This window comes from Myotis yumanensis, unplaced genomic scaffold, assembly GCF_028538775.1.
Source record: "Myotis yumanensis isolate MYYU_CA2020_CCGP unplaced genomic scaffold, mMyoYum1.0.hap1 SCAF_1, whole genome shotgun sequence".
Classification (NCBI taxonomy): domain Eukaryota; kingdom Metazoa; phylum Chordata; class Mammalia; order Chiroptera; family Vespertilionidae; genus Myotis; species Myotis yumanensis.
This window is the reverse complement of record NW_027223752.1, coordinates 39,963,979-39,970,655: the sequence shown is the minus strand read 5'-3', so window position 1 is coordinate 39,970,655 and position 6,677 is coordinate 39,963,979.

Sequence of the window (6,677 nt, the reverse complement as noted above, 5' to 3'; positions counted from 1 at the left end):
CAGACTAGCAAGCCTCTGAGGCATTTTCATATTCCCAGGAGAGGTGCCTGGCAACATTGATCAGTCTTTCATTACTCACACACACACACAATTTCTAATATAAAATAACATATTTATGCCTACTTGACAAAGTTATTTGGTAAAAAGAAGAATAGTCGCCGTCTTTTTCATTTCTTTGTGCTTAAGGTTAAAACAAAGTAGCTGACATAGACTTTTCCACCATTAGCATCAGGAATCTTTCCTTTATGACACAGCTTTAAAATAAACAGGGTTTTTTAGAGGAAAAAAATCTTAAATTGGTGGGAACCACTAGAATTATATTTGAAGAAAATATTCTATATTATTTGAATAAAAATTAAAAGAAAGCATGTCAGTTCCTTTTTTGATAGATTAATTGGAATGTATTTAAAACTCACAGAATTATTATGCAATTTATAAGCATTCATTTTTTATTTACTCTCGGGAACTTTAATTTTTGAAGCTAGTGGTTCACATGATCGTACACAATCTCATAAAAACAGATCCCCCCCGCCCCCTTCCCACTTAGGCACAGAGGTAGTTACATGCTGGTGATTCTGTCTCCGTCCAGCGGAGGGCAGTAGTGCACATCTTTCGAAGCAAGATTCCCATTTCAGGTTGGACCCGCGTCAACCTGAGAAACCGCACACCACCAGCCGCATCTCTAGTGTCAGGCTTCCTCTGGTCACAGTCCTTGGCAGGGTCAGCAGGGCCACAACAAGGTGACTTCGGGGTGCCAGATGGCAGAGTGGAAACCTCCTCTTCCCAGTTCTGTAGACTCTCCCCCCCACCCCCGCCCCCCACCCTCCACCTAACAGCCACCTCCAGCCCTGGCGTGTGAGACACAGGGAAAATGTGAGAGTCTGGGACAGATCCCCACTGCTCGGCTGCTTGAGCTCACCTTTGCAAAAAACTCGAGGGAATGTGGTTCAAATGCCACGCATTTCCTTCCCAATATTTCTGCACTTAAATGCAGGAAACAGGAGGAACCGCCATCTAAGAGACGATGGGAGGCTTTGGTTCTATGGATCCTCCAAGCGGTTCTCAACCTGTGGGTCGCGACCCCTTTGGGGGTCCAACGACCCTTTCACAGGGGTCGCCTAAGACCATCAGAAAACACATATATAATTACATATTGTTTTTGTGATTAATCACTATGCTTTAATTATGTTCAATTTGTAACAATGAAATTGGGGGTCACCACAACATGAGGAACTGTATTAAAGGGTCGCGGCATTAGGAAGGTTGAGAACCACTGCTCCGAAAACTGCCTCTTCATCCTCCCCAACCTAATACAGTATTTGGACAAACTGGGAACGCGGGACCCACCAGAATTCCCTGGAGACTGACCAGCAGAGGCGCCTGTGTTCCTAAACTTTCCGTTGAAATGGAGTACGTTGGGCAGCAATCCATCTAATATCATTTTTATTAGTCAATTTAAAGAAAATGCTAAAAGGAAAACTTCTCCAAGGTCCTTAACGAGGTGACAGATGCTTCAGGGTGACTTAGTCTGACCTTGTGCATTACTTGAGTCTGGAGAAGCCCTGAAAACACCACAGAAAGGAGTAGAATAGAAAGCTGTCATGAACAATTTTTTAAATAAATTAAGCTATTTAAATAAATAAGTAAAATAGAATAAATAAAAATAAAACTGTCATGAAGGTGTAGTTGGTCTTAGAACCCTGGCCATGCTTTCCACTAGAGCAGGGTAAAGTGCCAGGCTGTTAGTATTTTCGTCAATCCTGTGCTATACGCACAATTTCAGCCATAATCGCACAATGGACACCAGAGTTCCGTCTTCCCCTTTAAGCAATAGAGTGTTACCAATACCTTCGGTGCCTGCCCTTGCTTCCTTCCATTTGCTTCTGTCTCTCTCAGAGGTAACCACTTTCCTAAACTGTAACCCTTCCTGAGCTTTTCATCTTAGGATGATTCCTTGTCTCTTCTGTCCCACCGGTCCAGTTGTCTACCCCTGTCCTAAAATCACCCGGTGTAAATTGCTGAAACTTTATAGTAAATCTTCATGTCCTGTGGGTCAAGCGGGATTCCAACCCCTGTTCTTCTTTCTCAGGGGTGTCTTGTTTTTTCCTGTTCCTCAATAAATTGATCATTTTTTGTTTGTTTGTTTTGTTAATCCTCACCTGAGAATTTCTTTTTCCATGCTTTTTTGGAGGCAGACAGACGAGAGACAGAGAAACATCGATATGAGAGACACATCCGTGGATTGCCTCCTGCACATGCCCCGGCGTGCAACCCAAGTTGCAGGTTCAATCCCCAGAGAAGGTGGGGACTGAATCTGCAACCCAAGTATGTGCCCTTGGCCAGGAATCGAACCTGTGACCCTTCTGTATGCAGGCCGAGGCTCTATCCACTGAGCCACACCAGCCAGGGCAGATTAATCTTAATATTCACATAGGATTCTAAGTCAAGTGTCTCAGTATGTCCCTCAGTCTGACAAGCTGGTTTGAATTGTGGCTGTCAGTTACCACCTGTCCTGGCTACTTAACCTCTCTGAGGGTCAGCTTCCTCAACTGTGGCATAGAGTTAATAGTATCTATTCACAGGATGACAATGTGATACTGTAGGTGTTTAGAACATTGTCTGGAAGTGTCACTATTGACTGAATAGCAGGAAGTGTTGCAGCCACACTGACCCCTGGCTGCAATCCTGGCTGTCTCTCGCCAAATGTGTCGCCTCGGACCAGTTGATTTTTCCAGACCTCTGTGTCTACATTTGCAAAATGGGGATGATATTAGGGTTGGCAAAATTAAATGAGAAAACCGAGGGAAATTGCTTAACATATCGTCTAGTGCATGGTTAGGTGCTTAACAATTTCATTTCAGAGTTTTAGCTAGGTTTAATTTTAAGAGTGAATTGCACCTTAACACTAAAAAACTATCTCTGCCCTCACTTCGGAGTATCTACAGAAACACTTGCCTAGGAGTCACTGGCAGGGAAGTTTGCAAAACCACCTCTTGTGTCTTTGCAGCTTTTGTTTGCTTTCATCTTTTTGAGGTGCTGGGACCTCGGGAGAGAAACTGTTCCTGACTTGGGCCTCACTCTCTGTCCTCGGCCCTTTCTCTGGTGCCAGCGCCTGCTTTGCTGGCTTAGGGCTGACGATGCAAAGCTGTTTCTTAACTTGTTTTCCAGAATCAGAGGAAAGTTTAACATAACAACATTTTATAGCTCCTGCCCAGTAACATATATTACTTAAAAAAAAAACACCTTTCCCTTATCATGCATTACTCTTTTACATGTACAATTTTCCTGACATATTGGAGTAATATTCCACAGTTTGCTGTGGCTTGCAGGTTTATGGCCCTTCTGTGGCAGATCAGACTAAACATAATTCATTCATAGCTACTTCGTGCTCAGGGAAACAAACCCCTAAACTTAAATAACTAGGGGGTGACCTCTGTTAAATATTATTTATGGTTCTAAAACGGCTATTATGTAGATACCAAGATGTGCCAAGTGTTATGAACCAAACACCAGTCGGCAAATGGGACGATGAGTGTTTCCTTTTATTTATTTATTTGTTTGTTTGTTTATTTATTCATTCATTTGCTTTCCTTTCTGGACCTTTCTCTGCAAATGTTATTTTTATTTAAATGGGTTCTGGGGTAGTTATCTGGCCAAGAGAAGCGGCGTTCATTTACATTTTATTACTTAGCACTGCAGAAAGTAAAAAGGCGCACCACAAGAGTGTAAACATTCCATTAACTCACTGCAGTTTAATAGGAACGGCATTGATTACCTTTGCCTATTAAGTAACTGTCCCCGTTATTAATAGATTAATGTAACCCAACTGCTATTCATTGCTGCAAACTAGTTTATGGAGGAAAACCTGGTTACACATGGAAGAACGTTCCAATGGGAACTTTAAGCTCAGCATTTCCACGCTGTTAAGAATATGTGTGCCTCCCCAGCAGTCCTTACTGGAAGATTTTGAAGTGTTTAAGGTGTCATCTCCATGAGTTCTTTGTTTTCTCAGTTATTTCCTATGCACCCAACTATATTGTAAGAAATAATATGTGGAGTGGTAGGAAAGTAATGGAATTGTTGGTTTCCTAATAATCATTCAACAAATGTTTGTGAACCCACCATGTGCTGGTCACTCACCTTGGCGCTGGCAATGATGAAGATGAATGAAAAAAAAAAATCCTCAGCTCTCAAAGACCTAACAGTCTGGATATGGAGCTAGATAAGCAATAAGCAGTTTCTAGGCAGCACAGTAAGTGCTGCCAGCGAGGAATGGGATACGCACAAAGGGAAGAGCCGGCTGAGGCCAGGGAGTGGAGGAGGTCAGGAGGGCCTGCAGTGTGCTTCACAGAAGATGGAGGACAAACTCTGAGCATAGCCTTGAGGATGGATGGGGAGGTTTGGGAAGTCAGGTGGACAAGTGAGACCAGCACAGGCAAAGACATAAGGGGATGTTGGGTTCAGGCATTCAAATCATTCAATATGGCTGGGTTTTGAGGGGCCTTGGAGGAAAAAGAGATGAAGATTTAGAACAAGATCAACCATGAAGATTTTATAGGCTCTTCTAAGAAATGTAGACTTTGTCCTATAGGCTGTGCATGGAATGAGAGATTTTAAGTTGAGGGTAACCTAATGTTTTGGCTAACTCATTGTGGCTTGGATGTGAAGAATGAACTGGAGCCCAATTAGGAGGCTCCTTCAGTTTCCAGATAAGAAATAACAAAGCCCCAGGCCAGAGCAGTGACACAGAGAAACCTGAATGAAACTGCCTTTGGGATATAGAATCACATCCAATCTGGACTTGGAAAGAAGCAGGAGAGGATTCAAGGAGGCAGGCCAGGTTTGGGGTCTGGGTGATTGAGAGCAACAGAGAGACTGTTCTTGTAAGAATGGCTTTGGGGGAGAGGTCAGAGAGTTTCGTGCTGACCACATGGAGCTTACTCTGCCTATAGGAAATTTAGGTGTGTTGCAGAGGCTGTTGGAAATATGAGCTTGAAGAGAAGTTAGGATGGAGATACAAATTCTATCATTTATATGTGCAATGTTCAATAATGTTTTCACAGATTCATGGAAGTGAGTACATGAGCTAATCTGCCTAGGTAAAATTGGAAAAATATCATAATTCAGATTTTTTAAGGCAAATTATTTATATACTAGAGGCCCAATGAATGAAATTTGTGCAAAAGTAGGCCTTCACAGCCACGGCTGCCTGGATCCCTCCCTTGTAGCCCCAGGGCCTAGCCCCGGCTTCGTCCTGGAAGGATATCTGGTCTAATTAGCATATCACGCTTTTATTATCTAATATATAAAAACCCAGGGTCCAAAACAACTGAAGGCTTAACCTACTGGAAGTCAGTGCTGGGTTGCCGGGGTGCCCCGACCCAGCACTGACTGCTGAGGGGGCTGCAGGTCAGACCCAGAGAGAGGCCCAAAGAGAGAGGGAAGGTCTGATCCATAGCCTCTGTGGCAGCTATTGATCAGCACTTGCCTCTCTCTTTTGCTCCGGACCTGGCCAGTAGCCGCGTCTCTTTTCCTCTAGGGCAGCGGTTCTCAACCTGTGGGTCGTGACCCCTTTGGTGGTGGAACGACCCTTTCACGGGGGTCACCTAAGACCATCCTGCATATCAGATATTTACATTACGATTCATAACAGGAGCAACATTACAGTTATGAAGTAGCAATGAAAATAATTTTATGGTTGGGTCACAACATGAGGAACTGTATTTAAAGGGCCAGAAGGTTGAGAACCACTGCTCTAGGGCCTCCGCTGGGGCTGCTGATCAGCCCCGCCTCTCTGATCAGGCCTGTTGATAGGCCTGGAGACACTGACTGGCATAGAAACCAACCAATCAGAACCAAATCTGGGTGAAGTGCGAAGGCAGAACCTAAGGTAGGGGCTGAAGTGGGGTTTTAAGGGCAACAGCTGTTTGGTGTAAGGTGTAAGAAAGCGGTTTAATTTTTTAATGACCAGTTTGGCAGTATATGCATATGGCTGGCTATCAGTCCAGATATAGGGATTATGTATTTTTGTCTGCCAAGAGCATCTCCTCCTGCTGAAAAAGGATCCCTCCCCCCCCCCCCCCCCCCCCCCCCGTAAGCAATCCTATCCTATATAACCTATCTACACTACTAAAAGGGTAATATGCTAATCAGACCGGGTTGACTGGCCATCTTCTAGACATCCCACTTCCTTCAGGACAAAGCCATGGTGGTGGGGGCTGAGGCACAGGCTGTTAGGGGCAATCAGGCCAGCAGGGGAGGGCAGTTTGGGGGCGAGATCAGGTCAGCAGGGGGAAGGCAGTTGGGAGCGAGATCAGGCTGGCAAGGGAGGGCAGTTAGGGGTGATCAGGCAGGCAGAGGCAGTTTGGGGCGAGATCAGGCAGGCAGGCAGAGAGGTTAGGGGCGATCAGGCAGGCAGGCAGGCAGAGGGGTTAGGGGCAATCAGGCAGGCAGGCAGGTGAGCAGTTAGGAGCCAGTGGTCCCAGATTGTGAGAGGGATGTCTGACTGCTGGTTCAACCAGTGGTTGAACATCCCCCAAGGGGTCCCCAGTTGGAGAGGGTGCAGGCTAGGCTGAGGGCCCCCCCCACCCCCGTGCACAAATTTTGTGCACTGGGCCACTAGTTATAGATATAAAAGCCTAAGTGACTGAATGACTAAATGACTGAACGACCAGTCG